Genomic DNA, 10,181 nt, shown 5'->3' on the forward strand with positions numbered 1-10,181 from the left:
GGGAAATGTTCTCGTGGCCATTGTTGAAAACACCCATCTGCCACAGTAGTCCAGTCTTTAATGTTTAATGTTACGTTTGGGTTTGCTTGTTCCCAAATGTTGAACCAATGCTAAGCCCAGAGTCTCAGATCCAAGGTTTTAGACTAACTGACCTTAAATCTAATGTCTCAGTTCCAAGTTTTAAGCCATGAAAGGAGAACCTTCCCTCCCCCTCAGAGCCCAGACGAAGATGGATCATTTTCCATGTAATTCTTCCTATGCCAGTTGGTGGACTTTCCCAAGCTCACTCTTGTACAATGTCACCTTTTGAAGGTCAGGGTTCCTATAACTGCCTCTGTTTTATTTTGTTTAGGCATCTTTCTCCCACACTGGGTGAAGCTCCCCCAGAACGGCGGCTGTCTCTCCATCTTCATATTTCTAACAACAAACACAAACACCCGTTCTGTGGTAGAGGCTCAACCAGTGTTTCTGAATGGAAATGACCTTCTTTCTTCTATTTTGACCTCATGCTTCTGTCCTTTATTAAGTATGCATTCATTCCTGCTGACTGCATTATTTTATCTTGGAATCTTTTTTAAAAAGTTATTTGTTGTTTGAAGACACCCTGACATTCCTGGAGATAAAGGCCTGTGCATATCCAATCAATTAATAATGAGTTTAGCATTTATATGATTCTGTATATCTGCAAAGCAGCAAGCATAAATATTTCAGTGCGATGCACTTAAAAGGTAGCAGGGTAGAAAAGCTTCTCCCTGGTTCTGCGCCTCTGTGGGGCGATGCTTCCATTCCTGCTATATCCACATTCAAAGGAAAATGCAAATTCCATACCTCCTCCCTCCAGTGGCTCCCATATGGACATTAAGAGTCCTTTAAAAAGGCTGTGGCCTCCAATAGTGCACTCAGTTTGGGGGTTTAGAGCTGTTCCCCTCAATCCTCACTGAGCAAAGCTGTGGGTCAGTGTCTTTCTGATGCAATTTGTGGATCTAACCCATGAAGAGTGGAGGATAAACGAAGTTAGGAGAAGTAGGCCATGGAGAAAGTGTATTTAAAATAAAATTTTATGAGGAGCCTGGGTGGCTCAGTAGGTTAAGCATCCGACTCCTGATCTCAGCTCAGGTCTTGATCCCAGGGTTGTGAGTTCAATAAAATATAAATAAATATAAATATATAAAAATATAAATATATAAATACATATAAAAATATATAAAATATATAAATAAATAGTGAAATAAAATTTTATGATCACTAATGATATACTTACCATTATTTATGGCAGAACCTTTTCAACAATTCCCAGAATATCTTTTCTGTACATCTCTTCGACTCCTCAGCAAATGGTCCCCATTGGTTCTCACAGGAATGACTGAATTTTCCACACTAATGGGGAGCCTGGGAGAGTTTTAAAAATTAGTCCCCCAACCACACTCTGGTCATCAGTTTACTTTTTCCCCCCTCTCCCTGAAATCCAATTATTTTGTGGGCTGCATGATTAAGCAGCAAATGTTGGCTTATTGGAACTTCATCCCCTTTTTTTACATTTAATCATGTGAATAGTAACGAGAATAATGACTGGTATTTGTTCCGTGCTTTGGAGTTTACAACACATTTTCACATTATCTCACAAACTGAGATGTGAGGATCCATGGAGAATTGTCTGGAAACACTGCTCTCCTCCAGGCACTTGTTAACCTGTTCCTGGGCTGTGGCCATGGACCCCTGCTCTCGAGGCCTTCCCAGCACCCAGTGCTGGTGGCACCGTCTTCTCTCTGGATTGTGTCACCCCTCTGCTCAGAAATCTTCAAGGACCCACAGTAGCTGATGTAAATAGAAAGATTTCATTCCTTAGTCTGCTGCTGAAAATATTCCAAAATTGAGCTTACCATACGATTCCAGTCTAACCTTCCATTATTCGTTAGCATAGAGTTTATGTTCCAACCAATCTACTGTTATCTGTCCACATCTTAGTTTTGGCTCTGACTGTTCTCTTCACGTGAGACTCTCTCCTTTCATCTTTTCCTATTAAAACTCTAACTTTAAATGTTCAGCACTACATCCATCCTTGAGTGTTCCCTGATGACCAAACAGATCTTTCCCTCCTTAGCTTCCCATCCCACCTTGTTTGTATGATCCCTATCTCTGATTTTAAAAAACCCACCCAAACTGGTTAACTTTAAATGCATTTAATTTTCCTTACTGCATATGCAGTTCTGCCTCTCTGTTAAGGACCTGGATGGGGCAGCTGGTAAAACCCTGAATCTCAGTGGTTTTATCCAACACAACTGCAGTTGGCCCTCACGTGACCATCCCACGTGGCTTCCCTGGCGAGAAGAAGCCATTTTGCTTCACAAGAGGTGCAGATACAGACAGGAGTGACACATGTAGGTCATTTTTGTACTCATTCTACTACTGTGAGCGTGTTGTGTGTCAAGAGACTTAGGACCAAGGAATGTCCAACGCCTTGGCTTTTTTTTAAAGATTTTATTTATTTATTTGACAGAGAGAGAGAGACAACCAGCGAGAGAGGGAACACAGGCAGGGGGAGTGGGAGAGAAAGAAGCAGGCTCCAGCGGAGGAGCCCGATGTGGGGCTCGATCCCAGAACTCTAGAATCACGCCCTGAGCCGAAGGCAGACGCTCAACAACTGAGCCACCCAGGCGCCCCAACGCCTCGGCTTTTTGCCACTGAGGCTTCATCTCTGCTCTTGGGATCATAGCTTCTCTCTTCCCAGGAAGGGCTTTGCGCTCAACTGCACGATGACTACTCCTACTGTAGGTTTTCATAGAAAATGGCTAAGATGATGACAGGATGGTAACTCCACTTAAAAAATAAAGTCCTGGAGGTGAAAAGGAACGGGGCTCACACTGTGGCGATTCAGATGCTCAGAGGTGGCTTGTGACGTCCCTGCTTGCAGTCCCGTAAACCCCACCACGGAGATGGGCGGCGTTCTTCTTGTCAGGCTCCTCGCGGCTGGGCAAGAGTTACGTCATCTTGATGCATCCGAGTGACAGCCATGTCTCTCCTACAGACATCTGGCCCTCTCCCATGTAGCAACTAGAATCTATTAACAGGTCAATCTGGGTAATTTAACCCCAATCCATTACAAATGCCCTTTGTGACTGGGAAGAATATTATTTATTTGTCATTTCATTGGTTTGTGGCCTTCAGATGCCCCTTAATTGGCATGACCCAACAGAGGATTGGGACTTTTTGGTCCTGAATTGAGGACAGCTTCAGAGCCAGGCCTGGGACAGGGTTCAGTTGAATAAAACACAGTGTGGCGACCCTCAAAGAGACCACTAGAAAAACCTGCTGACAAAGCAAAGCTGAGTTTATTACTTGTTGTAGTAAAGGCGTACACACCACCTTGACAAAGTCTTAATAGTCTTAGAAGAGAAAGATCAAGGAGATCAAGGATGGATGTTTGTAGGATTTGGGGGTCTGATTTAAGGTGGGCTTTTCAATGATGAGATCTGATCAGGAATGAACAAAGCCCATGATATCATAGTTTAAGTTTGGCAGAAACAGTGACATGAAGAAGGTCTTGATGAATAAATAGTTTAATAAGCAAGTGGTTTGTCTAGTTGCCCGAGAAAGGGACTATTTGAGTGATGCATTATTCAGATGCATGGATTTTTAGGACGTTTCTGTTTTATTTTTAAAGATTTTATTCATTTAACACACAGAGAGAGAACATGAACAAGGGGAGCAGCAGAGGGATAGAGAGAAGCAGGGAGCCCAATGTGGGACTGGATCCCAGGACCCTGGGGTCATGACCTAAGCCAAAGGTAGATGTTCCACTGACTGAGCTCCCCGGGGCACCCTAGGACATTTCTGAAGCAAACAATAATGTAATTTGCCACTTCATCTTCCTGGGAAAGAGTATCCTGGAAAAGAAAAGTCATGTGAGTGTGGCCAGTCTTAGGTCTTCATCCTCTCCTGCTATGGGGCTGTAGGCAGGTTGTTCTCCAGTACATCACAGACATTGAATATCGACTCTGGGCCAAGTAAGGGGCATCTGAGTGGAAGAAGGACTGAACAAATGAATCTGGTAGTGCTGGTCAACAACAGAAGACCTCTCTTTAGGTAACGGTACTGAATTCTAAAGTAGATGCAAACTAAAAGGAAAGGAAGGTGAAATACATACAAATACCTCTGATTTCAACTAAATGCCAAACGGTGTGCTAAATGCTCACTGGGCACTGGCCCTGCCAGGTGCGGGTGTTGGTGACCCTGAGCTGAAGCAAACCGGATTCCCGCTCATGTGGAGGGAGAGAGGCGCACTGTGAACAGGCCACGCCGACCCTGCAGTGGTGCTGTGCATGACGTGGTAGCACAGAGGCCATGGTGATGACTTCTGGGGCAGATCCGGAAGGCTTCATCCACGCAGGAGCTGATTCTGTGTCTCACCATAAGATCCCTCCCTATTGCTCTAGCCACTGGATGAACATCTTAGCCTGGATATCAACCATCATGTTGGTCATACATTCTAATCTCTGGAGAAGATGAGAGTGCAACCCAAAGACCAAAGCCTGGCCAAGGACAGACCGGACTCCTCAAGGAATCTCTGAGAAGCAACTTGAACTTCCACCGGGAGGAGTAAAGGAGTTCGAAAGGGAATGAGATTTGGCCAGTGCTGGCCCTGAGCAATCCCTCAAGGGNTGGATAAACATCTTAGCCTGGATATCAACCATCATGTTCAATACATTCTAATCTCTGGAGAAGATGAGAGTGCAACCCAAAGACCAAAGCCTGGCCAAGGACAGACCGGACTCCTCAAGGAATCTCTGAGAAGCAACTTGAACTTCCACCGGGAGGAGTAAAGGAGTTCGAAAGGGAATGAGATTTGGCCAGTGCTGGCCCTGAGCAATCCCTCAAGGGACTTACTCTAGCAAGAACTCAATCAGGTAATCTCTGTGAAGTGATCTGTGATCATCAAACATATTTTTCAGTTATTCTATTTATCACCTTAGATTGTTATTTACCTTTTAATGAGTACACCCTGTGCCTTGGACTGCTCTGTAATCTCTTTATAGATAGGGATCTTGTCTCTTTGTGTTTCAAGTGGCCCATCAGCTTGCCTTGAACATAGAAAGTTTCCACACTTGGGGCCTATGGGTCCAGCTGGAAAGGCACTTCTTGGTATGAGAACCCTCTGCTGGAGAACCAGACCCTTTCCCCAGATTTGCTGTTTGCCAATGAGCTTCGTGTCATTGTGTAGTTGTTTCAGCCTCAGTGCCAGGGGGGCCTTGGGATGGTCCCTGCTCTCCTCAGCTGCCAGGCGTTGGGCCAGGTGAGCCATCTGCTCATTTGGCTGGCTCATGGTCCAGGATGGATGCCTCCTAGCATGGGGCAAAGGGTCAGCTTAATATATGGCATTCCTGTGTTCCAGAGGATAGACTGCCCTGGTCCCCTGCTCCCAAGCGGGATCTAGGTAGGCAAATTCAAGACTGAAGCCAAGCAGGGATCCAGCAAATGGGTCCAGAGACAGCTTGGGCAAGATTCTGAGGGGAATATAACAGGAGCTGGCAGTTGGATAACGAAAGGAAAAGAGCTATGTGAATCTAGGGTGATTGATAAGTTGAAATTGGGCTTGACTCTATTTCACACCTTTAATTCCTGAGCCTGTGTGAAAGGGCAGGGTAGAGTTACCTTTCACGCAACCTTAATGCTGAATATTCTCACATTCAGCTATGCCTCTGGGAATGCCAAAAGTTTGCTATGGTCACACCACCTATTTTCTTCCCCCTCTGTTGCCCACTCCCCTTTTTAAAAAGTCTTTGGGATTCCCGTATCTCTGGTCTCTGAGGAAAGGGCACTGGTTATATATATCACGGGCCCCTTCCTTCTAAATTATCTCTAACAAGAAGCAGAAGAAAACTGAGATTCTCCACAAGTCCTGAAGTCACTTCCTGAACCTTCCCTGTCAGCATGCATTACCGACCCCGGTCCTACACACAGGACACACATCAGCTTCTGTGGTCAAAATAGGCTCTCATTACTTGTAAAAGTTTCATTTTCGAGAGAAAAAGGTATTTGACTNGAGAGAAAAAGGTATTTGACTCGGAAAGACCAGAAGAACCAACGCATCACCATCTGTGTAAGAAACAGTAGACAGGAAAGCCAGGTGAGGACACAGGTTTGGAGCAGACTAGTGTTCTCAGATGGAATAAATGTCGTCTGGGGAGAAGAGAGGCACGGTGGGGATCTCTGAGCGCCAGAGCCACGTACTGGCCCTCATCAGTGCTGAAACTCTGAGGAGGGGTTGTTAGAACCCCCCCAAATAAGTTCTAGGAAATACAAATGTGATTAGCATGTGAGCCAGTGAACTATTCTCTCTCAGATGGCTGCAGGAGGTGTCCTTGGTCCTGCCCGTCCTGCAGGAGGCTGGTAAACCCGCTCCCTTTGTTGGTGAATTCCCTGGAATCACGCTCTTCACTGAATGTGGGTGAATCGCAGCCCCTCCGCCTCCACTGTCCCTCTGGATCCGAGCCAGGCTCTTTGCCCTCTTCCCCAGGAATCTGGAATTAGATTCCAGTTCGGTTTCAGCTAGTCTTTCAATGGAAGAGCGATGACCCAGTTGCTGAGGAGGGGCCGCCTTCCAGCCCTGGGTCCCCCATGTCGCCCTCTCTCCCATGCGGACGGGAGGCAGAGAAATCCAGGCAGCTCCGAGAGAAGCAGAGGGACACAGAGAAAACCCAAGGCTGTCAAAAGAATTTCCTGTTTTTCCAGCAACACTGTGTCTCCCAGCCTCTGAGAGGTAGGAGCCTAATTTCAGGAAATGCCAGTTAGCAAACCCAGACGGGTGTCACAGGGACTAACTCTCTTCCCACCTTTCTGTCAATTTTCACTTCCCTGACTCTGCTCCCCCATTCCCTCAGACCCCCAGTTACCTCTGCAAGCTGGAGTTCAGTTCGTTCCAGACTCTTCTGTCTTCCTGGTTCAATACGTCCCGACCTTTTTAGTGTGTGCCTCTGTTCACCTTTGACACCTGTCTCTATGGGTGCCAAGGACTGTTTTGGCATTTTCGGCAGCGGTGCCAGGCAGCAACCCGCATCCACAGCTATCAAGCCAAGTTTGCACATCCTTTATTTGTGCGATCAACTTAAAAAGCTATTTGCAGGCTTTACTCTCATCTCTTAGAAGTTTGTTGAATTTTTGCCTGTTGAATGATTTTTTGAATGAAATTCTGCCACCTAACACATTATCAATCTTCCCCAGCCTATGCAGTATGAAATTTGATCAGGCGCATCTCAGTCTTCTTCCCAGGTCTTAACAGAAGTATTCATAGGACGCAGACTGTGAGCATTGTAACTACCAAACCACCTTCTTGGATAAGAGACAATTTCTGTCTTAACTCTCAGTTCACTAGAAAACAGAATTAAATCTTCCTGACCCCAATCCTTCTGATTAAGTGATGTTCATAGCGCTGTTACTAAAGTTTCGAGTAAGTCTTGTGTGAGTATTCCCCATTTTGTTCCCACACAGAATACACACCAGAGGCTCTGGGGGCTTTGGACTTGCAGGAGGACCACAAACAACCATCAGACATATTTTTAGTTAAATTAGCTTTAGCTTTTTCCCTTGAGCTTTTGTGTGTAGTTGGGTCACGGGGTCCTGTCCAGCCTTTTCTAGGAAACCACGCCCATCACCTTGATGGCTGGTGTCTCCTGGAGATTTCTGGGCACAGATTTAATTAAGGTTGTGTTTTCTCTCTCAGTGGTCTTGGTTTGAGTGCTCAGAACTCTCTGTAGGGGCTTGAGGAGCCCAGAGGAGATCACACTGCTTAATGTTTCCCTTTCTCCTCGCGAAGGAGCGTGGGACTCAGGTAGAAGAAATTACCAAGGCCAGTTGGAAAGGTCTGTGGCTGTGGGTGGCTCAGTCGGTGAAGTGTCTACCTTCGGCTCAGGTCATGATCTCAGAGTCCTGGGATCAAGCCCTGCATCAGGCTCCCTGCTCAGTGGGGCACCTGCTTCTCCCTCTCCCTCTGCCTGCCGCACCCCGGCTTGTGCTCTCTCTCTCTCTCTCTAATAAATAAAATAAAATCCTAAAAAAAAATCACAGTATTAAAAAAAAAAAAGGAAAGGTCTTCGGGGAAGTGGGAGAGTGGGGGCCACACTGACTTTGCCCTGGTGAGGACCTGGGGTGTGTGTGTGGGGGAAGGCAGGCTTGGGTTTTCTGCCACTGGGTATGTACGGTCGGCCTCCTGAAATCAGCCATGACCCAGAATTCTGCACAACCCCTCACCCCCGTCTCCATGCAGCATTGGGCCAGCCCCGGAGCCTGCCAGACTCCACCTGCGACCACGGACTCTGAAGGTCTGCAGATCCCCTCCTCCAGCGGCCCCTGCCTCTTTCCCGCTGCAACCTTGAGGCCCGACACTAGGTGGCAGCAAAGCGCCTCCCAACCGCGCCCGGCAATCTCCGCGGCAGAACTTGGAAAAAAAAAAAAAAGGTGTTACTGCAGATTTTCCTTTTAGAGAGACACCTACCCATGCAAGACGAGCAGCTCTAAAGACAGCAATAGCGATAACTGAAACGTCGTCAGGACAAAAGCTGCCTTCTGGATAGGACAGGCAAGCAAAAGAAACAAGACCCCCCAAACAGGCCATCGTTTATGAAACACCCCTGAGGACAAAGCAATGCAATTTTGGTCCCGATGCTCCGGAGCCGACCATTTGATACTGGAGGGGTGCAAGGAGGCAGAGTTTGTGATTTCCTGAGGCCCTTTCTCCTGGCAGCTTGGCAGTTAAACTGTATAAGTTTCATGAGAATTTGTCGGCCGCGGAGGAGGTCGTTGTGCATGTTTTAGTGACGTCCGCCTGCTGATTCACGACCGCTGGCCCTGCGGTATTAATGAGCATCTTGTAGGTAATATATGGACCCCAGACAGATGTCAGGATGGGCTTTCTAATTGACAAGGATTAGCTTGGGAGAAAGAATCCATCTACTTCTAAAGCAGCACCTTCAGAGAGTAGATGATTGACCCCGCACCAAGCTGCATCCCAGAGGGAGGAAAAGGACAAATGGGGAGTGGGCGGGGGTGTGTGTGAATACAAGTGCTCTGCTAGGGCCCAGAACACCCGAGTCCTGTCTCCCAAAGGCCAAATGGTTTTTATGGACCCCAGACAGATGTCAGGATGGGCTTTCTAATTGACAAGGATTAGCTTGGGAGAAAGAATCCATCTACTTCTAAAGCAGCACCTTCAGAGAGTAGATGATTGACCCCGCACCAAGCTGCATCCCAGAGGGAGGAAAAGGACAAATGGGGAGTGGGCGGGGGCGTGTGTGAATACAAGTGCTCTGCTAGGGCCCAGAACACCCGAGTCCTGTCTCCCAAAGGCCAAATGGTTTTTAGAACTCAGTAAACCCACCCTCATCATCCCTGCTCTCCACTTCCACACATGCTACTGTTTCAACGGGATTTTTTTGGAGGGCTGTCAAAGTTCTTTAAGGAGCCAGCCTATTTCCTTTCTTTTCTTTTCCTTTTTAAAGATTTTAAAATCTTTAAAAGGGAGAGGAAGAGGGAAAGAATCACAAGCAGACTCTGTGCTGAGCGTGCAGCCGGATGTGGGGCTCCATCCCGCCACCCCGAGACCATGACCCTGAGACCATGACCCTGAGACCATGACCCAAGCTGACACCAAGAGTCTGCCACTCAACCAACTGAGCCACCCAGGCGCCCCAAGAAGCCAGCCTGTTTCAGCTGAGCCTGTTGCTCTTGCAAAAACAATCTTCTTGCTGAGGACGAGTTTTTCAGCTTGCCTGAAAGCTGTTTATGTGGCTCTGGAGACGGTGCGACCGTGGAGAGGAAGCCAGCATGGGAGTGAGCGGGAGAGCCCCTGTTAGATCCCTCTTCTTCTCATTCTTCATCATCTAAGTAGCTTTCCATTCCAAGGGCAGTGGAGAGCTGTAGGTTGACAGAGGATAAGAAACCTGATTTTGCCATCTGTGTGGCCGTGTTGACTTTCTCATCTTGCAAGGTCTCCCTGTGACTTCAGTGAGACGGAGACCATGGCCCGTGTACCCCATGTGTTCTCCGAAGAGCCTGGGTGATCAATGAGATAAATCCACTTGCTGTGCTGGGTCAGTGGCCCCCTTCACCCACATAAGTGCATTTTTGGTTCATCTTTCTGATATTTATATGTTGCCTGAAATCCCTCCTTGTTCAGAAAGCCTTCTTGG

Source organism: Ailuropoda melanoleuca, chromosome 8, assembly GCF_002007445.2.
Source record: "Ailuropoda melanoleuca isolate Jingjing chromosome 8, ASM200744v2, whole genome shotgun sequence".
In the NCBI taxonomy this organism is placed as follows: Eukaryota; Metazoa; Chordata; class Mammalia; order Carnivora; family Ursidae; genus Ailuropoda; species Ailuropoda melanoleuca.